Source organism: Strigops habroptila, chromosome Z (genome assembly GCF_004027225.2).
Source record: "Strigops habroptila isolate Jane chromosome Z, bStrHab1.2.pri, whole genome shotgun sequence".
Classification (NCBI taxonomy): domain Eukaryota; kingdom Metazoa; phylum Chordata; class Aves; order Psittaciformes; family Psittacidae; genus Strigops; species Strigops habroptila.
The window spans coordinates 35,725,613-35,749,509 of record NC_044302.2 but is presented as its reverse complement, the minus strand read 5'-3'; the positions used below and the strand labels follow the sequence as shown (position 1 = coordinate 35,749,509).

The window sequence follows — 23,897 nt, the reverse complement described above, 5'->3', positions numbered from 1 at the left end:
ACTTTTAAAAAAACCAGTGTGTGTGCACTGTTATGCAGCACATGACGAATGGCTGACTATTCATCTAGAAAGCACAGCCACAGTGTGCACTTGAGTTAGCATCTGAGATGAATTTTTGACTGTACATCTCATCGGAAATTAGTTTCTATAAGTTGCCAGTGATTGAATAACATTAAGTAAGAACACATTGCTCTTTCCTTGGGCACTGTTTTAGTGATACTGAGTGCTTTTTAAGTGTGTATTTCTTAGAATGTAATATATGTTTTTTGTTGACAGTTAATAAAATCCTACAGCTGCAAAATTTGTCATGACATGGCTTGTGGAGACCAGCCAAAGACTCTCATCCACTTCACAGTGAAATCCAAGTGCTTGTCCCAGCTGTGTTTTCTACAGTGAGATAGCTATCCAAGGTAAAAACAGGCAACAGTGAAGGAAACTGATGTACTGCATGCTGCTACATAATTTAACGTGGTCACATCTGCATGGCTTCACATAATTATGTCCACCCTGGATAAAAATATATCTTTATCTGCTAGTAAAGACATAACTGTAGCAAAGATGCTCCCACAGCACAGCACTTATGTGTTTGACATGCAGAGGTAATAGTGGACACAGGGAGTACACCAAAAGCAATCAGGTTGGAGTGGACAAAAAGAGATGTCTGAACACCAGTGTGCACTCATGTGCTGCAAATTCATTTAGCTGACTCTGTAGGAGTGAGAAGGCTCAGACATTTCCTGACTGCTTGGTGGAAAGCAGACATTTCCGATTCATTCGTACAAAAAATCTTTGACCAGATTTGTGATGAGAATTGTTCCAAGTCTGCAGTCTTTTAGCAGGTCCTTTTTACACATGCCCACAGTCTTCAAACCATCTTATGTCGTGAGGCTGTAAACATCAAAATTTTCTTCTCTTTCCAGAATTGCATTTTTGAGGAAGGGAAATTTGGGAAGAATTTTGAGAGAAGCTGTCCAACTTTTCCTCTCTTTTAAGGCATGAAGTGAGACTGGCTCACAGGGCTCCTTCTCAGACATAGCAAGAATCATAACCAGCGACATCTGCTAACCATGCTTGTGCCTCATGACTGACTGACTTTTTAACATATTTCTGAACTTGCAGCACAAACTCTTTTTTTTTATTACAAACTCATAAGACCACACGTAGGTAAATTTCCCTTCTCTACCTAGTCCACCATTTGCAGAAAACTTGCAGGATGGGGTGCTTAACAAACATGAATTGTCTCAATAACCTGGCCCACATCTTTCAAAAACTGCCACTACAACAGTCTGAGCTCTCTCTCTCGTGTCCCCTCCTCACAACACCTACAGCTACTCCTACTCTCTCCACCACACCTCCCCTTGTCTCTCCAGCATCCTAGCCCAGAATTCCTGCCCACCCACAGTACCTCCTCTGACCCTTCCCTGTGGTCCACAGAGATCCATCACGGTTGCTACAATCCCTAATCTCAGTCCTTGTTGCTCTGTCCTCACTCTACCGCTGTTTCTTTTTCTTGACTTCATATTTGGGCACTGTGGTACTTGGTCCAGCCATGCATGTGGCTGGGCCTGCTCAAGCTGGCAGGTCATGGGTTTAACAGACCTACTGCTGGCATGTCTTACCTTTGAAACCTAACCTCCTGTCAAATTTTGTGGAGTTTGGCCAATAGGGTCAATGGCTTTTTTGTGAACTAACAGAAAATAGGGCAAAATGGACACCTTCCTTGCCCCCACTCCCTGCAGTGTTTTCACTGATGCAGAAATCCCATTCTTCACACCAAAGTGCCAGTTAGCCTCATGGACCCCAGCCTCCCAAGGGGAAAGACTGCTGGCTGGACTTCTGTAAAAGGTACCTGCCTCCAAACAACCTTGTTATAAAGCTCTCCAATGCATGCAGGGACCTCCTGTCCTCCAGCCTAAGCCACCCATCATTCACTGAGTGGATCTCCTCCTTCCAAGACTGTGTTCATTTTCAGCATTTCCTCCTTTCTTGGTAAATACACTGAGACTTGCCAGCAAATTTTCACCAGTCCCAACAGCTCTGTTCCCCATGTAGTGCTATTGAAGACTACTTGGTAATTACATTGTTTTGTTTATATGTGAACAGTATTCTGAACTAAACTACCTTGATTTAGAAACAGAACTATTGAACTGGCATAATTCACTTTGTATAACATTTATTTCAATTTATATATGCTCTATTTTGATTCCTCTTTACTTTATTTCTCACATACTGATTTTAAGAAGCGTCATGTTGCTTTGCAGGCAGTGCCTCTGCAGCATAAGTTCAAAGACTCTCCCAGTCTGCAGTACAGCTATGGGCATTGCATACTGTCATTGCAAAATCGCCTGTGCTGTACTATTTATATGCTATGCCTTTTAATGACTAAATGATGTGATTAAACGAGAAGATCAGGTCTCAGGTATAAAGCAAAAGCAGTGTACGGACCCACTTTACAATCTAAGCTTGGCCGAATTACATCACTTTCCCCACCTATGAGATATGGACAAGACTTGGAAAAACATTTGAGTTCTATGGATGGATGAGGAGTTTTTAGATGCATAGTGCTGCTCAACAGTTCAACACAGCATGCACATAAAATGTGATCATGACATGATACTCTCACAATAGCTAAAATGTCCTTTCTACTTTTTTCTGATTTTCAGTAGATAGTGCCAACCACTAAAAGAAAATAAAGGCATGGCAGTTGTCTGATTCCAGCTTTGCTAATTTGTGTTACTGAAATAAGGTGGATGCAGAAAATCTGTATTTTCATCAAAATTCTCTATTTCCATGACAACATTACATGGATATATTTAGCTCTAGTTATGTCCTGTAACATCTACATACTAAAATGCGAAATTTACTTGTAGAATAACAGCATTTCATCTGGCCTGATGAGATGCGGATGGTGGAAAGGCCTCCACAGGAGCTCACAGCAAGGCCTGTGGAAGAAGACCTTGTGGAAAAAGTCTTCTCTATGCACAGCAGTTTCATCTGAGCAGCTGGCCAGTGGCAGAGGGAAGAGAAATTATTCTTTCTCATGTACCTTCTCCTTTCTCCTCTGATTTTACTGTTTTTTGAATCACATCAAGGCAGGCGCTATAAATAGAGACAGTACTGATTTTAAGGAACATATGGCTACTCTATTTAGCAAAAGAGAGTAAACAAATAGAAGTAAAATGGAAACCCTGAGCAGTCTGTATTAAACTATTGAATTTATATGCAAAGGAAATAAATATTGAAAAAATGTATTTGTGCATCCTATGATCACACTTCTTTTTCAATTGCTTAGGCCAATGAGATGTAAGTAGGGCAGGCAGGTGAACTGACTATGCTTCAGGGATATTAGCGGGGTACTGCATTATTAGTGTAGAGCATCTCAGATAATCTGGGAGAAATGTATTATAGCAAAATTGAGTATGATAGTCTTACTACTCTCTGATAAATGCTGAGGATAGACTTAGCATGACACTAGGTGGGAATAATATACAGGCCCTTTCCTGAAAGGCTTACCAGTTAAAATAAAGGCAGCCTTCATCTTGGCCTTTATCCCTGTGGTACAACACAGCAACTCATAACTGAACAACTACTGTGACTTTAATTGTGACTACAGCAGAAAGTCTTTTTTGTTTGGGTTTTCTTTTTGTTTTTTATTCTGTGGGGTTTTTTGTTTTTTGTATTTTTTTTATTTAAGCTTCTTTCTATTTGTTGTGTGAGAGTTCTTTTTGCTCTTCGTTGTTACAAAATGGAAAACGATAATTAAAATTATTTTGGAAATGCAGGGATTGTTTTGAGAGGTGTTGCAGAAGTGCTTCTGAGAATTCTTGCTCAAAGAGCTTTAAAAAAAGACACTGTCTGTGATAGTGTTAGAACCCAGCTCCACGGGTACAGCAAGGTACCAGTAACAGAAGTGTGAAATCAAGTCATATACACAGCATAATCTTCCCTTTGCCACCATTCCCTTACTGCAGTCACACTGGCTTTGGGATCGAATGAACGAAATAGCATATTTACAGAAAACAAAATCAACATTGATTTCTTTTATGGATGTATTTCACTAAGTTTTGGATTTCTGTATCTAGATAACAACAAAATGGAGTCATAGAAAGGCACCAAGTAATGGGAACTTCTCCAAACATCTTACAGAAAGCCTGTTCTTTGCACTTGCTTTTATTGGTTGCTCTGGGAAACTGAAGAACACTATTAGGTCTGCTACTTAATAGACTGGCTTCCAAACACTTTCATAAAACTTCAATGAGTTTAGTTAAACTCATTTAACAGAATATTGTTTTAGTGGAACAAACAATATTTGCCTTTGTACTTTGGATAAGTATCCATTAACCCAACTGATTTATGAATTCAGATAATAAATCTGTGTATTATTAAAAAGTATGAAGAAATGCATCAGCATAGATGCATAAATCCAAGTGTTTATTTTCTTTGCTGGTCTACTATATTCAAGGTTATGAGACAGCTCAAAAGGGAAGTTCTAAATTAAGCAAATAGGTTATATAAAGTTTTAACTTCAATCTCCACAATAATTTTATTTTACATGTAGAAACAGTTTTATCTTTTGAATGTTCCTGCTTTTAGAAGAATGAAGCAGCCTTGAGGATGGCGACACTACATCAAGTGTGATCACAGCAAACCACGTACAGTCACTTCTGTACAATCTGACATATGTAGGAGAGGATAACGCACACACCTTCCCACACAAATCCCAAACAAGCGGGTTTGTGCAGAGAGCTAACTGTTCACAGTGGCATGAAATTCTCCTTTTAAACTATAAGTAGGCCGCAGCATCAGACTAGATAGAAGAGCTCTGCTATAGTGGCTTCTTCTCAAATCCATACAGAAGAGCCGCCCACTTGCAGACTCTTAATTCAGTGAAGAATTAACATACATTAACAATGTTCCTCATATAGCCACTCTGTTTAAAACTGTCTTTTTCTGCATATCTGGGGTGCAGAAGTCAAAGATGATGTTTTTCTTCCTGCAACTGCCCAGGCCCCTTGCAGTCTCCACACCTACCACACACCCCCTGCATGCCTGCTCCCTCTCTGGTTGCATAACAAAAAGGTGAAGAGATACATTCTTTTGGGAAAACTCAGTCATTTGTGATGAAATTCAAAAGAACCATGATATTAGATGCAGAGTAATTCCACAAAACTGCAGTGGGCAGAAATTACTTAACATGTGTGACTTGATCTGTCAAAACTGCTGAGGCGCAGTACACTTTTTTCCCTCAACAAGGAGGAGTCTCAAAAAAATAACAAGAGAGCTAAAAAAACCCCCACAAACAGCCTCCTCCTGAAAACAAAAGCTGAAAACTAGTAGTCCTGCCCTTGGTACTGGCACCCACTACATCACTGTAGTTTTGCACAACTCAGTACCTCTCTGCTTAACTGACTTCACATAGAGTAGCTCTTACAGCCCTCCAAAGTGTCCTGAGGTTTTGCTGTCTGTATAGTGGTCTGAAGACAACATTACATGCACATTACATTGCTATTACTACTTTGTTCTACTCACTCCCTGTTTTCAGAATTTTTTTGCTTTTATTGACCAGGAAACAAACAGGAAAAAAATCAATATTAAGCAAGAGTTTTTAACTTCAAAATATGAAAAATATTTTAAAAGTATTTGAGATGCAATTATTTTAAGACAAAGCTAAAAAAAAACAACCCTCAAATACTTCATAAATTCACTGTATGTGCCTTTGTAAATTAATGCCATTCTAGCATATTTAAAAGGAAGCAGAGAGGAATTTTGTAAAATCAGGGTTCTTCCTTTAAGCCAATGGCATAACTCTGCAGAAGCTATTTTATCAATCTGCCAACCCTGTATAGAATACAAACTTCAGCAACATTACAGTTATTGTAGAAAGTCTAAAAAAGAATTAGATTCTGTATTCCAAGTAGGTTGCAGAAAAGCAAGTAATGTTTCTGAGAGCCAGTAATGTCTTTGAGAGCCAGTCATGTCTTTAGTTTTGTCATTAGGAAATTAAAAAGATACAAATGAAAAACACAAGTAAGAATATAGCTGAAGCTTCTGTCAATGATACCTGGTTCTAGCTCAGGCCCCGATAACCTGCAGCACCAGAGAGCCATTTAGCTGAGGAAAACTGTTCATGGCAGTGTTAGGTTTCACTAGCCACAAAGATTTGCTAACCATAGCTCTACTATACCTATAACGGGGCCGTAATATAATGCCCTAATTAGCCAAAATTACACATCTGTTCATTCTACACCAACATATTTTAGCTTTTTGCAATAATTTATTTTTTCATATTCTAATCAAAGCACTACATTTCATGGCTTCTGATTAATTCCTCTTCCTTTTGAAGAGGGATATTTCATAAAATAATGTAACTCTTAAGTGAGTAGGTTAGAATCTATACCACTTGCTTTTGAAGAATATGGTGGTTTTGTTCTGCCTGTACAATACAGTTACAGTTGTAAATTAACCCATGCCAAGGAGTGCTCAAAACTCAGTTGTATATACCGTTCAAATTTTTAGAACAGTCTTGGGTAAAATAGCACTGTCAAAACAACTCTGTTAGTCAAGCCAAAGATTATTTCCACCAGGCAGTCTGAAACTGGTCACTTTAATTGAAGGCTGGCACAACTTAATGGTATGTGTATTGGCTGTTGAAAGCCAATTGGCATTGTTGGCAGAGAGTGACCTCAGCTCATTTACTAGCACCCACAGAGATCTCATAATTAAAGTAGTGCCCATTTGTGACACTGTCTTCCTGAACTATGCATATAAAAAGTCTATAATTTTTAACACATCACTGTATGAAACAAACACTTTATATTTCTGCATTTAAATTCCTATTTATGAATAAGTAACGCCCAGATGTTGCTCTGGGTTAATTACGCTCTTTTCCTTGAATTGTGAAGGTTGGTCTACATGTGATAGCACCATTTGCTAAGCCTAATATGGATCTTTCATTTAAGAATGGACTGCATAGACCATGCATTTAAAAAATAAAAAAAAAAAAGGGGATTTATTTTTTTACTTTTGTTACAGACTTTTTATAAAATGTAGTTATAAACAGCACAGCCCTCAAGGTCTACATGTGTAGCAGTGTTTCCTTTTATTTCCATTTACTCATCTGCTGGAGGTGAGCCCTCACCCCATGCGATCCAAAGGCCTACTTCAGTGGCGTGGCAAACTTGGACTGATCCCAGCCTCACAGCAATGTCACACATGCACTCTCTTCTTCTGAAGTGAAGAGGGAAAACAACGTATTGCTTCTGCAGCAACACCATACCTCAGGAACCTCCTTGCTCAAGATAGGTGGCTAGATCTGTCAGCTATCCCACCCTTTCATGCTTTTGCAACATGAAATTTATACTCAAAGCCAGAAAAGAAGTCTACTATAGCTCTACCATAATCACTCAGTGATTTTTTTGTCTGAAAAAGCAAATACAAAACCCTCACAAACCCATCTACCCAATCAAAAAATCCCCAAACCAAATCAAACCAGAAATCTTCATGGACAGTTATTTAGGATTCCCAAAACAGCTAGAATTTGTAAGGCAAGATCCCTTTTGAAGGCAAGATCCAGGTTTCCAAGCCAGAATTTTTCTCCAGGTGATGACATTCAGAATAATAAACATTTTTGCTGCATGTGACAAGGTACCAGAAATATTTGTGAATAAATCACATACTAAAAAAAAAACCCCACCATTAAAATGAGCTATGTCTGCAAGAACATAACTGGAAGGAGTTAAAAAATTCTTATCTACTAGAAAGTGGAGGAGGTCAGGATGATAGGCTGTGGAAGTTTCTATTATGTTGGTAACTGCTTCACTTGAAAGCTATCTCAGATTGCATATTAATATAATTATGAGTTTTCTGGAAAGGAATATTACATGGTTTGTGCAGGCTCTTAAATGCAAAAGAACAATTCACATTCTGCTGGGGAATGTGACGACCTTATTAAGGAACCCAAATTTTGTTTTTTTGAACAAGTGGAATTCTGAAATACCATGTGCTAGCCGAGAAATGCTGAATTGTAAACCTGAATTTGCTATCAGCTCCTCTGTTTTCAGAAAGATCAGTAACAGATGAAAATGGGGGGGGGGGAGGGGATGTTAAATTTCTGTCCAACAAAGAAATTTCCCTGTGGATTTATTGATATCTAATGTAAAGAAAGAAGGCTAGAAAAACTCTCCTTTACGAGATTTACTTATATTGGAAGGCAAAGTAGAGATTTCACTTATAATTCTATTTTTGTCTGTGAAAAATGTTCAGAATCCTGTTTTCACACATATCTTTTCTAGTTTCTATGTGGATCTATTTTCATTTAATTCCAAATTTTGCATTTATAATGGAGATCTCCAAAAGAACCTACAAAAATTTTTTTTTTTTCTCAGTTATTGTGTCATATTCTTCCCAGGGTTCAGAAAAAACATGTAAAAATATTTGACTGGAACAAATCTGTTGTGCTAGGTAACATATTTTACCAAAATTCATGGCTATGGAACTAAGAATAAAACCTTAATATTTTGACTTTACTTTGTGGACAGATTGTATTCCTAGTGCAAATAAGATATTTCTGTAGGCTGGATCAGCCTACAGTCAATTCTGTAACTCTTAGAGTTGGAAACTTCTGTTTTAAAACTCTGAAATTAAATGCAATGACCATCATTAAGTAGCATGCTATCACTGCATTCTGAAGGATGTAGATAGAGTAGCAATATATTTTGATTTTCATATTTTAATTTAGGATTGTGCTTTTTATACAATGTAGAAGAGAGAGACTTGAAGATTAGGGACAGAGTTAAATTTATTCCCATACTAAAAACCAGCCACAGGATAATTAGAAATCTGTCTGGTCTACAGTTTGATCTTTATTGATTACTCTGGCAATCAGTATGAGATATAAAATGTATTTATTGCTACAGAGTAACTTCCAAAGTCAGGGGATGATGGTATTTAAATCTTGCTTATAAAAATTCCTTTACTCAAAATCTTAGTAAATAAAATTAAAGTATGTAACGAGAAACAAGAATGTCTACTTGGATTAAAAACTTTTTATCTCACGTGTCTGAACCTAAAATTAAATCGGTGTTAACAGAAACAAGCTATTTTGACCTCATGCAAGTAGTCAGCTAAATTTCTATTGATCACAATGAGAACACAATTGACTGAAGCACTAGGCACAGACTGATTGAAAATTATGACCCTTCTTAACACCCTAGTTTTCATCACATCACTCTTTATAATGCCATAATTTATAGGTGTTTCTAATCATAGAGGCTTCTGGCTTTCTATGACTTGAATTATGGGCATGAAATATGATGAGGAAGCATACAATTAGAAATTCAAAACCTTTCACTGTGTTTATGGTATAAATAAGCAAAAGAAGTCCAAGCCCCCTTCAGCTTTTTCAGGTTACAGTTGAACAGATTTGCTAGGCTAAAAAGTGCTAATGGAAGATAAATCAATGTTAATTCAAAAATATTTTGGAACATGGTGTGCGGCTCCTACCTCAGATGAACCTCTTATTATCAAACCACAACTGCACTGGGCACAACAGCAGATGTGAATGTGAGCACCACTGCTGAAGGAGAAAGCAATTGTCGTGGTTTGAGCCCAGCCGGTAACTCAGAACCACACAGCCGCTCGCTCACTCCCCCCCCCCCCCTTCTTCCTCCCCCCGCTCCCGGAGGGATGGGGAGGAGAATGGGAAGAATGTAACTCCCACGGGTTGAGATAAGAGCAGTCCCGCAACTAAGGTATAACACAAAACCACTACTGCTACCACCAATGATAATAACTATTAGTGAAATAACAAGGGGAGAGGATACAATTGCTCACCACCCGCCGACCGATACCCAGCCCGACCCGAGCAGTGATCTGGGCCTTCCGGGTAACTCCCCCCGGTTTATATACTGGGCATGACGTGCTGTGGTATGGAATACCCCTTTGGCTAGTTTGGGTCAGGTGTCCTGTCTCTGCTTCCTCCCGGCTTCCCCTCCTCCCTGGCAAAGCATGAGACTGAGAAAGTCCTTGGTTGGAATAAACATTACTTAGCAACAACTAAAAACATCGGTGTTATCAGCGTTGTTCCCAGGCTGAAAGTTAAAAAACACAGCACTGCACCAGCTACTAAGCAGGAGAAAAATGACTGCTATAGCTGAACCCAGGACAGTATCCACCCCTTATTCCATACCATTCACGTCATGCTCAGATCCCACATCTCTCAGCACACCATCACCCCTGTCCCATATATACACATATATATACACCCACACCCACACACAGAGAAAGATATCGTTCCCTAGTCCATGGACCAATCCCTGTAAAATTGCTGAACTCATCCAGTCCATGATGTCAGGCTCCATCTCTTGTAATAGTCTTTCAGGGCAGGAGGGACGGTACATAGTGTTGGGTTGTTGCCTGCTGATGATACCGCCAAACTCATCTGGTCACTGCTGAGCTCGTCTGGTTTCCTCAAAATTCATTCTTTGTTGAGGTGATGATCGGAGGGAAGTCAGGGTCAATGGCTGGTGACCTGAAGATATCTAGCTGGTGGGCTATAAAAGTGTTATAGAGCAGGCAACAGCGTACAATTGAGTTCATTGGCTGTTTTCCCCCAAAATCAAATCCCCTTGAGGTACACATCGGACTTCCCCATCTTCCCGCATTACCCACCAAGTATATCCATGTCCCTGAGCAAAAGCAACCCCACGAGTGGGTTTGCCTTTACCTGAAGCAGGAATAACTCAGACTGTCTTCCCCAACAAATTCTTTATGTGCACCACAGGAACTTTATCCCCCTCTACAGTACGTAAAAGTTCTGATTGGGCTGGGCCAGCCCTGTTGGCAGATCCCCTACTGTTGACCAACCAGGTGGCTTTTGGTAAATGTGTATCCCAGTGTTTGAAAGTCCCACCACCCATTGCTCTCAGTGTAGTTTTTAACAGCCCATTGTACCGTTCGATTTTCCCAGAGGCTGGTGCATGGTAGGGGATGTGGTATACCCACTCAATGCCATGCTCTTTGGCCCAAGTGTCTATGAGGTTGTTCCGGAAATGAGTCCCATTGTCTGACTCAATTCTCTCTGGGGTGCCGTGTCGCCACAAGACTTGTTTCTCAAGGCCCAGGATAGTGTTCCGGGCAGTGGCGTGGGACACAGCGTATGTTTCCAGCCAGCCGGTGGTTGCTTCCACCATGGTAAGCAGATAGCGCTTGCCCTGGCGGGTTGGTGGGAGTGTGATATAGTCAATCTGCCAGGCCTCCCCATACTTGTACTTCAGCCATCGTCCTCCATACCAGAGAGGCTTTAACCACTTGGCTTGCTTAATTGCAGCATGTTTCACATTCGTGAATAACCTGGGCAATAGTGTCCATCGTTAAGTCCACCCCTCGATCACGAGCCCATCTATATGTTGCATCTCTGCCTTGATGGCCTGAGGTGTCATGGGCCCACCGGGCTAAAAATAATTCACCCTTATGTTCCCAATCCAAGTCCATCTGAGCCACTTTAATCTTAGCAGCTTTATCCACTTGCTGGTTATTCTGGTGTTCCTCAGTGGCCCGACTCTTGGGTACATGAGCATCTACGTGGCGTACCTTCACCACCAGGTTCTGCACCCGAGCAGCGATATCTTGCCACAATGCAGCAGCCCAGATGGGTTTACTTCTGCGTTGCCAGTTGCTCTGCTTCCATTGCTGCAACCACCCCCACAGGGCATTTGCCACCATCCATGAGTCAGTATAGAGATAAAGTACTGGCCATTTTTCTCGTTCTGCAATGTCCAAGGCCAGCTGGATGGCTTTCACCTCTGCAAATTGACTCGATTCACCCTCTCCCTCAGCAGTTTCTGCAACTTGTCGCAGGGGACTCCACACAGCTGCCTTCCATCTCCGATGCTTTCCCACAATACGGCAGGACCCATCAGTAAACAAGGCATATTGCTTTTCACTCTCTGACAGTTCATTATATGGTGGGGCCTCTTCAGCACGCGTCACCTCCTCTTCTGGTGACATCCCAAAATCTTTGCCCTCTGGCCAGTCCATGATGACTTCTAGAATTCCTGGACGACTGGGATTTCCTATTCGAGCTCGTTGTGTAATTAGTGCGGCCCACTTACTCCATGTAGCATCAGTTGCATGATGTGTAGAGGAGACCCTGCCTTTGAACATCCAGCCCAGCACAGGCAACCGGGGTGCCAGGAGGAGCTGCGCTTCAGTTCCAATCACTTCTGAGGCAGCTCGAACCCCTTCATAGGCTGCCAGTATCTCTTTTTCAGTGGGAGTGTAGCTGGCCTCGGATCCTTTATATCCCCGACTCCAAAAGCCAAGGGGTCGACCTCGAGTCTCCCCTGGAGCTTTCTGCCAGAGGCTCCAGATAGGACCATTCTCCCCAGCTGCGGTATAGAGCACATTTTTCACATCTGGCCCGGCCCGGACTGGTCCAAGGGCTACTGCATGAACTATTTCTCGTTTAATTTGTTCAAAGGCTTGTTGTTGCTCAGGGCCCCATTTGAAATCATTCTTCTTCCGGATCACGTGGTAGAGAGGGCTTACAATCAGACTGTAATTTGGGATGTGCATTCTCCAGAACCCCACAACACCTAAGAAAGCTTGTGTTTCTTTCTTGTTAGTTGGTGGAGACATTGCTGTTATCTTGTTGATCACGTCTGTGGGGATCTGGCGGCGTCCATCTTGCCATTTTATTCCCAAAAATTGAATCTCCTGTGCAGGTCCCTTGACCTTATTCCGTTTTATGGCAAAACCGGCCTTCAGCAGGATTTGGATTATTTTCCTCCCTTTCTCAAAAACTTCTTCCGCTGTATCACCCCACACGATGATGTCATCAATGTATTGCAGGTGTTCTGGAGCTTGCCCCTGTTCCAGTGCAGTCTGGATCAATCCATGGCAGATGGTAGGGCTGTGTTTCCTGCCCTGGGTCAGTCGGTTCCAAGTGTACTGGACGCCCCTCCAAGTGAAAGCAAACTGTGGCCTGCATTCTGCTGCCAAAGGGATTGAGAAAAATGCATTGGCAATGTCAATTGTGGCATACCACTTGGCTGCCTTTGACTCCAGTTCATACTGAAGTTCTAACATGTCCGGTACGGCAGCACTCAATGGTGGTGTGACTTCGTTCAGGCCACGATAGTCTACTGTTAATCTCCACTCTCCATTAGACTTTTGCACTGGCCCTATGGGGCTATTAAAGGGTGAGCGGGTCCTGCTGATCACTCCTTGGCTCTCCAGTCTCTTCGGGGGCGTGGGTAAAACACACTCCGTATGTTTGCCAACATGCTGATCCCCAGCACAATCAGCAGGCAGGTTTCAAGGGTACTCAAAGGCCATCTAAAACCTTCAGAACTCTCAATTGCTGTTGCAAATAGGCTGGTGGGGGAACGGGGGGTGAAAGAGAATGCTTCCTTCGTAAGTTTACCCCCCAAGGAGAAAAAAAAAGATATGCAATTGCTAAAATATTTCATTATATACCTCCCAATGTATAGTGGTGATGGCCACGCTGGAAGCACAAACCAGACCAGTTTCATGATCAATGAGTCTATTGTATTACAAGTCATTACCATGAAGTACAGTGAAACAAGAACCTTAGCCCAGGCCCCCCAGCCGATAAACACTAAAACAGCAAATAGTGGCTGTAAGTAAGGTACAACATGCTGAAACTCTGAGATCAAGCGCAACACGTCTGAGAGCCAAATAATCACCATTGTGACGAGTAGTAACAATGAATGCTTATCACAAATATGATTAAACACACTCTGGTCAGATCTGTTGTTATCTCAACCTTTCGAGCCCCACGTTGGGCGCCAAAAAGAACTGTCGTGGTTTGAGCCCAGCCGGTAACTCAGAACCACACAGCCGCTCGCTCACTCCCCCCCCCCCCTTCTTCCTCCCCCCGCTCCCGGAGGGATGGGGAGGAGAATGGGAAGAATGTAACTCCCACGGGTTGAGATAAGAGCAGTCCCGCAACTAAGGTATAACACAAAACCACTACTGCTACCACCAATGATAATAACTATTAGTGAAATAACAAGGGGAGAGGATACAATTGCTCACCACCCGCCGACCGATACCCAGCCCGACCCGAGCAGTGATCTGGGCCTTCCGGGTAACTCCCCCCAGTCTATATACTGGGCATGACGTGCTGTGGTATGGAATACCCCTTTGGCTAGTTTGGGTCAGGTGTCCTGTCTCTGCTTCCTCCCGGCTTCCCCTCCTCCCTGGCAAAGCATGAGACTGAGAAAGTCCTTGGTTGGAATAAACATTACTTAGCAACAACTAAAAACATCGGTGTTATCAGCGTTGTTCCCAGGCTGAAAGTTAAAAAACACAGCACTGCACCAGCTACTAAGCAGGAGAAAAATGACTGCTATAGCTGAACCCAGGACAGCAATGCTCTGCCAATCCTCATCTTCAAAAGTTTTGATCACCTTAACTTCATGCAACAATCACAGACATGAATGTGTCTGGATTTCAGTAAGGTATCTGATACAACTTCAGATCAATTACTGGTTTAGGTGATGGTTGCACTGAAGGAAATGGAGTGGGAGAAATTCAAAATGGCAGGAAATTTAATCCAAGGGCAAAGCAGGTAAAACTCTTCCAAGGCACTAAAGTACTTGGTGTGAGGGAACCTCTTCTGGAGTACCAGGGGTCAATGGAAGAGTGGAGAGGCTGCTGTGACATGAAATGCTGCTAAACTTGCCTTGTTCAGGAATGCAAGTACAACTTGAAGAAGTATTTGACCACTGTCTATAACTACGTAATGGTAAACACCAGGCATGGTGGAAGGCAGGGGTGTAAGTTAAGGGTTTCTTGAAACAAAAAGCCCCCAGCCAGAAACTATCTATGAATATCTTTAGGCTAGAAATGACGAAAAGGCTCCTCACTGTGAAAGCCACAAGTATTCAGGGTAATCTTCCAAGAAGTGTGGGGAGGTCAAATCGTGAACTGCTTCTAAGGTGATGATCAGTACAGTTATAAGGAAGATCACATGACGCAGCTCCTGTAAGGGCAGCAATTGCAGCAGAAGCTAAGGGGATAAGTGTTGTCTGGGTTCATGACCCTGCAGAGAGAAACTCCTTCATCTTCCCTCAGGAGAGTTTGTGCGAATTGTCACACCCAACTAGATTACCTCTCTCTAAGCAGTCACCAGGAAAAACCATTCAAATCTCCCATTCAGTCTCAGGGGGACAGTGCTTTGCAAGTTCCTCTGTTCCATGCCAGAACTGCATTGACATAGACAGCCATGTTCCCAGAGCACTTCTTGGGAGGCTCTGGAGGCAGCTACCTGCTGGAGCCTACCTGCATATCCCCCTTCTCCTTCTTCTCCTCTCTGTGATGTTTCTGCTCCCCTGCCCACCACCACCTGACTGCTTCCTGCTCTGTACCCCATCACTCCCACTGACCTGGGCATTACCTGGGCACCTAGGTGGTGGCTGCAAAGGGACAACAAATGGTGAAGGGATGGGGGCACCAGAGATAATGATGGGAGGCAGACTGCTGCACTCTGGATGTTCAGATGTTGCTGCAGCTCTGTCATGCACAAAGGGAAATTTGCCTTTAAGGTATAGGTTAGGTTGCAGTGGCTTTTCTCTGAAAATCATCATTTTCCATTCTTCCACTTTTAAGACTTCTTTTAGAATGTGTTAGGTATTTTTCTTTCTCCACCTTTTATACTACAGCTTTTTGAATAATTTTTTATTGCAGTTTCTAGTGGCTTCTGTGGGTTGTGTTGCTGAGCAGAAATAGGATTTGATGCATCACCTCATGCATCAAATTCTGTTTCTCAGGTGAGAGCAGGCTGCAAGCAGTGGTGCAATGAGACTGGAGGGGGCAACTGAGGCTGGAGGTAGAAAGGCTGAAAGAGAAATGATGAGCTAGGAGGACTTTGTTCCACCAATGAACTGGAAATAACAACTGCATCCTGATTTAAGTATTGATCTCAATTCAGTGCTTGCCAGAGTAAGCATCCTACTGAGATAGGAATTCTGCTCAGTCGAGGCAGCAGTACACAAAATGCTGCACACAAGTAAGTGGAAATGACTTCCGTGTCTGCTCAGTGCTGCACTGGGAGAAATTCAGACGAGGAATGTCTTTTGTCAGGCAAGAACAACTTAGGCTGCAAGGCTGTTAACATGTCAAAGGGGAATAATTTAAGGGGCTGCTATCTCCAGTTCAAGGGGGAAAGTGGAGCAGAGAGATCTCAAAGCTCTGAAGAAGTGATAAAAAGGAAAGTTACTGCTGAAAATGACGTTTTTCAATCTGTGAGGCTCAGAGAAAACTGGCAAACATATGCTTCATTCAGACTTTTGGCAAACACCAAAGATAGCACGGCAGACTATAAGGCTCAGCTTCTGCATGGTCTTGTCTGTGACAAGGTCTCCAGTTTATCTACATTCTTTTGCTTATGTTTTTAATTTTGGATAATTAACATTCTTCAGTTTAGCCCTCATAATTCTGCAAATATATTGCCTACGGTCCTTTTTTGCCTCTATTGCTGCTTTTTTTTTTTTTCCCCCCAACTGGTTGCCAGGTATACTCTCACCACGATCTCTGCTAAGCACCAGCTCTCATCCACCTTTATGCATCTTCCTGCATCTTGACAGCACGTCCTGTAACACACATAGGTCTGCCATTTTCCTTGCACAGCAAAGATAAACAGTTTTATGTGACCACTAGAGATGAACAGCATTCAATATTGGCAGGTCCACTGAGGTCTGTAAAATATCAGCTTCTCTCAAAGGTAGTAATCATTCCTGATACTAGACATCTGTATAATGTTGCCAAGCACACAGACAGACACAGTCATCAGCTGGCCATGCGAGAGGAGGAAAGATATTTAAGTATATTCATACACTACCAGGTGTACTACTAGTACATTCTAGATGTACAAGGTGAACTCATAACGTGATGCCTATTTTGCAACACATAAATGCAGTACTTGGATGCAGCAGGGGATGTATTCCCATGGAGAGATGTGCTGCAGCACAAGGATCTTGTTATACCAGATGCCGAAACAGGCTGATGGCTGTGCTACCATATGCTGTAACACCAAACTTACATATTTAGACTTTTTTGGACTGAAGAACAAGTAGAGATTTTTGAAGAATATGAAAATTCTCAGTTTGCCAAGGAAAAAAATAAGTGGCATGCAATATTTTAAATTTCTAAGGGGATATGTGTAAAGATAAAGTCCAGCTGAGTGATTAGCAGAATTTGTTCCATTTTGAATTATTTCACCTTGAACATGAGTATCTGCAATGGTATCTGGGATTGGAGTTCTCCCAGAATAGTGGAAATCAGTCTCAGATCTTCCAGTAAGAAATCTATTAACCTTGAAGCCCATATCTTTATGAGCAGAAATTAAACACATGAGCTTATTTAGCTTAACAAAAGTTGTAGGCTTGGAGGGGAAACAACTGCTGTTTCTCAAGACAGCAGGTAAACATCTAGAATGAAGGAGATAGAAGGAGAAGTGAAAACCCACAGCTATTCCCTGATCACAGGGATGGAAATCGGTTTCCTGTAGGAACTGAGGAGCAAAAAGCTGGTCTTTTGATCATGGCTCATCATTCTGTGAGAAGATATATCTATGATGGCAAGACCACAAAAGAAACTGTCTAAATTATAACTATGGAGAAGGTGGAAACAAAAGGTTGAATTTCAGATTTGAGCATCTTTCCCAGGCTCCAAAAGGAAGCACCCCTGCAAAGCCAGGGATGTTCTTTTCCAAGCTGTGGAGACAAGAAGACCAAACTTGGTGGCTGTGCTTGCTCTACTGCCTTCAGTGCAGCACTGATAATCCACATGGACAGCGGACTGAATCATGGTAAAATCTGTACTTTTGCATAATGTATGCCTATGTTTCAGTATGGGCATGTATTTTTTTTCCCCTGCTAAATCAGTTAATCAGTAAGTTTTAAGGTTTCAGCTGGTAGTTACATGCAGTCAGCATTCAGCTTCAGTTAGCTTGCAGAGACGAGAGTAACTGTGTTTAGACAAGTATGATTAAACAAAGACAGAACAGTTTCAGATATACCAATGCTGTTTCCAAACAAGGAAACAGACACTATCAGGCACATTGTCAAATGTAAGATTTAGCAGGAATAACTAAAAAATATAACACTGATGAAAATGCCATCATTTTCCACCATTAAAATTACATTTACTGCTGGAGTTACCTCTTTGACAAACTTAATTGTCTTAACTGCCACTGTGTTTAAGCTATCTCATCCCAAGCTTTGGAAGCTTTTATCCCAGAATTGTAACAGTATGCATCTAAACTGTGGGTAAAAGCTCATTATTTTCCACACACGCAAAAATACTACAGAGCCTACTGAGAGCAGCCAGTGTTAAGTTACAAACTACCATGTTACATGGATGATCGTATACATGTACATATATACTAGCACACAGTACACAGAGTTAAATCAGACATGTTTTTCTTAGAAGAAAGCACATGCTTTTAATCTGTTATACACTAGTTCAAAATTAAGAATGTGCATCCCACTGACATCACTTCCACGTGGAGCTGTGCATTTGTACCCAGTGCTGCCAATCAGCCCTTCCTACAGCTGAGAAACAACATCCTCCACCAGTATTTCAAGACCCTGTTTGGTAAGCTGTGACCATCTTGGAAGGGGACACTGGCTGGCTGCCTACCACATGGCTGGTCTATACAGAGTTCTAAAAGCAAAGGCAGAGGTCATGCAATGAGGGATACTGTGGCTGCTCAGAAAATGTTACAGTTTAGCGGCTCTCTGTGGGCACACCACTTTTAAAAGACACTGAAAAAGAGCTCTACCAAGTTTTCAGCTGAGGCTTTATTTGCTTTCAGTGGCTGGTGACAGGGCATACAGGTTTGCAGTTCCCAATTCAGAGCATCTTCCTTCCTTTTGTGTAACCCTTCATGAAATCAAGAGAGGTTAAACTAGAGGCGTGATCATCCATTGTGCACGAAGTATGCCACAATGAGTTAACAAAATCCCTAGGAAAAAGTGTAGTTTTAGGAAAATGCTTGCCAAACCCAAAGTATACTAAAATTCAGAAAAGACCTTGAAACCTATGGTCTAAAGGGCTCCAGTTTTTGAGACAGCTACTTGTTTCAGCCAAAGCCTATCAATATACGACACTTGACGTTATGCATATCACACCTTAAAGACTGAATATACTTCTCTGTGTACTGCACATTAGAATATGTGAATCTGCAACATCTCAGTCCTTTCCTCAAGACAAGCTGCTTCTTTTCAGGAGAAATGCCAAAAGCAAAATACTGAAAAAAACAAATACTAAAAAGAGGCTTTAATTTCAGCAGCCAAGAAGAATTGTTTTCTTGTAAATGGCTGCAGGCCATGTTCATTTATTTTTTCCAGCCATATCTGAAGGCACTGTTTTCTTTTCTTTAAGAACACAGCCTTCTCAAGGCAAATCCTGGGTAAAAAATTGTTGTTGCAGTGGTAATTGAAGGCAGGAATACAGAAGAAGAATTCAAACTAATATTCACTCTTACTGTGCTACTCTCTATTGCATGGCCTTTTAAAACAGTCCCTCTTTTGACCTTCACATAGAGAGGAGTCAGAAACTCCAAGCAACCCTCATTGCCCCAGGCAAGAAAGCAAGCATGGCTGCTACTCCTAATACTTGGACCTTCGTTCTGGAGGGGGCAAATACACCCCAGGCAGATGGAGAAGCTGGCAGCTGGGTGCTGTGGAGCAGCTGGTTGGTGACATCTCATTTTTTGCCGCACGGGCAATTTCCAGCATCAGAAAGGGCTCTGGTAACCCAGCACGGCCTCAGCTTTTTCACTCAGATTTGATGCTGAGTTTATTCCAGTTTGTCCAGGTCATATCTCACAGTGCACATCTTTTCCAACACAACCTTTTCCTCTTTGTAGGGTAAGAAAGCTTAATCAAATGTCATATAAACAATGTTTAAAATACATTTATTTCTAATATTGTATTTTAGTACACTGCATTTATTTAACGTGCAGAACACTTTGATCTGAGCAGACTTACCTGAAATATAAAATGGAGCTCTGTTGCTAAATCACATTAAACAATTTTCTAAGTTAATTAAAATTTAAGTTCTGTACACTCAAAGTCAGTGTTGATGACTAAGGAAAAGGACAAGACCATTAGTGTTATCAACAAAATCTGCAGCTAAATTTATCTACCCATTAAACTAAACACACTGCCTATTAGAAACAACACTGGGGTATTGTTGTTAGCAATGTTTCCCTGCTTAGAAAGAATAAAATTAACACCAAATGCAAGTGAAATGCAAACAAAAGAAGATCTACACTAGATTACAAAGAAGAGTGGTTAAACCAAGTTCAATATGCCTTTCCATGTGGTTGAAGTACATTCATTCACAAATATACTGCAACAGTTATCTTTACATACTGTGACTATATTACATGTAAGATGAATTTTGCTCACAGAGTGATCATCACAGCTGGCTGCCCCAGTAAAGGTCCCAGTGCCAGAAAATCCTTTTAGGGTACTCTGAAAACATCTTTGCCTTGCTCAGACCAAGGCCGTATGGTCAATGACACTACTGCATAGAAATACAGTGGGATTCAGAAACTCCTCTTGCCTAAATACAATGCCTATCATATTTATCACTTTCTTTAGAGAAACAGGTTCTTTAAAGCTTCTGTGATTTGAAGTTGACACCTAAATGATCATTGGTAGTGAGGATGGGAAAACCAGAGCCTTTTTTTGTGGTCAAGTAATAGATGACGGTAGAGATGGGAGTTTCAGGGCATGTAACGCTTGACTTTTACCGGAGCTTCTTTCCTGTCCACTTCAACAGGGATACTAGCTCTCAATTCAAAGCAAACATTACTAGGGCTAGAAGGTAACAAGGGACTGAACCTAGTGACACTGGACAAACCCCATGCAAATCAGTAAAGAAAGTCGTAATATCTTTCTCTTTGAAAAACAATACCTTCCCCATAAGTTGCAAATAATGTGAGTGGTGTTTTCCTAGGTCAGATATGAAGAAAAGCATAGAGGATTGGAGAGGTATCTCATTGAGCAGTATCCTCTGGTCACTGTACATTAGTAAATCATTATTTATCAGCCAATCATTCTGACTCTAAGGTCCCATATGTCTGTGTCATTACAGAAACAGCAACCCATGAATCTAATTATCATGAAATGTTAAGTACAGTTGCCTGCATTGCCAAGCATCACAGAAAGAAGAGTAACTTAACAGTTAAAAGCATAAATCTTGACTATTTCACTCTTGTATACTTCTTCGTTAACTTCAAATAAATTTTATGCATTTAGGTATAAAATTAAGGAAATATCAACATGGTTAGCAGCTGAATAAAACTACAGTATGTAAGATGCTATATTATTCTCAGATCTCAAGCAGCTACTTCCAGTGCAAATCTAAATAGCTTCAAAGGCCTATACCTGCAGTGGAAAGGAAGGACATCAAGCATAAAGCTAGATTCAATTTTGTTTCAGTAGCAACCACTGCATCCAGAGTGAGGCTCAGAGCCTCAGCCTTTGTTGTCCAAACATTATAGACACATGCTTCTCTGCAGTTCTCTGCTCGCATGCTGGGCTATGTGAGGAAGGGTCCAGACTTTAGGGAACAGGAGAGCATTTCTGGCTTCCCATGCAGATTTTTGCATTCGCTTATCAGTGAAACTTATCAGTGCAAAAGCTGTCCCTTCCTCAGGATTACAAGGAGGAATGACAGACAAAGTCCACATGGTTTTTGATACTCCCAAGTACGCCGGTGAACGACTGTATCTCCCTGCCCTCGCAGATAACCTCCTTCTCTGTGTGCAATTCAAGCTCAGAATATTGATAAAATACAAACTACTTTCTCTAAACAGAAAAAACTGCACAGTCCTCCCGAGTGCTGCAATGTTAACAGAACAGCATTAAGCTACTGCAGGAGAACAAGAAACATAGTCAAGGCTGCCAGTGACAAACACGTCTGCAGTCCCTGTTGACAAGGGCACACTTCTGTGTACACAGTGCTTTTCACACAATTTTTTATGAGTAGGCTTATGTGGGCACTCTGAGGTTTTATGGGTCTCATGTTTGAAAGGCTGCCAGGCTCTTCTCATCATCTCTGGCTGCAGGTCAGACTTTTGGATGGGCTGTGTCAGGGATGATTTTAGCTGATCTTTGGGGAAGGGCTATGAAGAAGGCTTTTGTTCTTACGATTGCCAATGGGAGGGCCAGCAGGGAAGAATAAAGCACTACCTTATTTGGTTGGCGTAATTTCTTTTTACATTTCCAAAGCTGCATGAAAGGATTTCAGCCAAAGACCTTTGCCAAGCATGCAACATATTGGACACAGCTCTGAAATAAACCCCAAGTCTCTGAGGAAGTGTTTGAAAACAACAGCCCAGTGAATTATTTCATTTCTTTTGCTCAGTTGTGCCCTATTAAAGAATTGAATATTAAAGAATTGAATTTTCTTTGCCTAGATCTAACACATCAACTCTACGATTTAAACTTACCAATCAAATTAAAAACTCACAGAAAGCTATATACCACCCTATGATTTTTCACTGCTTAGACATACTGGTCTGTATTTCACGTGGAAAAAAACAATTCTAAGAAACAATAAAAAGAAAAGGTCGCAACAGAAAAAAGTCCAGGAAGAACAATAACTAAAAGGTAACACAGAGATTAACAATTTATTTTTAAAAAGCCACATGCCCCTTCTGTGTAACAGTTTAACTATATAACACTGAGTACATCAGACCTAGAGGGGAGGGGTCTTTCACAGATTAAAGACTTCCTGGGGAAGATCGAGTTATCCGAGTTGCAGATCTAGACCTACCTAAACCCAGCTGACTTTGTTCCATGAGGGAGCTGGCAGGAGGCTGGAATACAGGGAGCTGTGCAGCCTAGGCGTTGTGTCTTGAACATCTGTGTGGTGGTGTCTGTGACACCAGGAGCAGACTCCAGCCTGCCAAAGCCACACAGCTGCCTGTCACCTCCAAAGCCTGATGCATGGTGTGAGCCAGAGAGCATGTTGAGAGCACTGTCCTGCTTGACAGGGGCACCAGAAAACAGCTCCAGAATCTGATCCTTAACTTAGATTACTGGGTTACCTGCCATTAACTTAAAAGCCCCCCAGAAGAGACATATAGCTTTACTGGCTATTTCAATAGTTATTTCTCAACAAATGCTCTTGTAGCAGTGTTAGCCCAACTATATCACTCTTCTGCTTGTCTTACCTGATAGTTTGGAAAGTGCCTTCATTATGTTATTTAAACATTTCTTCCTATCGCTAGAACACAATTACAAATACCTTCCATGCATTCCTGAAACAAACATTCGATGATCTGCTCAGATACAAACCTGATTCAGTCTGCTGCTTCCTCCAGAGCATTAGCAGAGATGCAGAAAAGGCAAGTCTGAAAAGGAAGCAGGTCTGTATTCTGGCTAAACAGGGCATCCTTTTCAGACCCCTACTTTGAAATTTAACTTAGGAAAGGGGCAGCTTGAACACCTCCACTGATAAAACTTGTGATGGCCTAGGACAGGACAGCAGCAGTCTCACAGAGCTATAAGTACAAAATCATATCAGGCCAGAAATACTTTATATTCAAAAGTGATATACTGGACCCAATCCTTGCTGCAAGTTTCAGTGACCACATGGGTACTTAAAGGCAAAACGTAAGATTTTGTCTTTGGCTTGCTTTCTCTGCATGTTACCAGATTTTTATTCACACTATCAGAGAATTCAGAGTTTACTAGAAACCAGAGCTTTTAATCTTATTTGTGAATTTATTAATTTCTTTTAACTGGTTTGTCCTTCTAGACAACCACATATACAGAATGATTACAGAGAGTCATGTTTGCACAGAAAGCCAGATAAATCCTTCAAAATAGTGAAATCACAGATCTCTTATC

At 41.5% G+C, this 23,897-nt stretch overlaps 1 protein-coding gene across 4 annotated transcripts in view; it reads right to left on the bottom strand.

Moving 5' to 3' along the window:
- The window catches only part of CAMK4 (calcium/calmodulin dependent protein kinase IV), a 157,026-nt gene that overhangs the window by 27,746 nt on the left and 105,383 nt on the right, over positions 1-23,897 (bottom strand). The gene's annotated exons all lie outside the window — the stretch shown is intronic.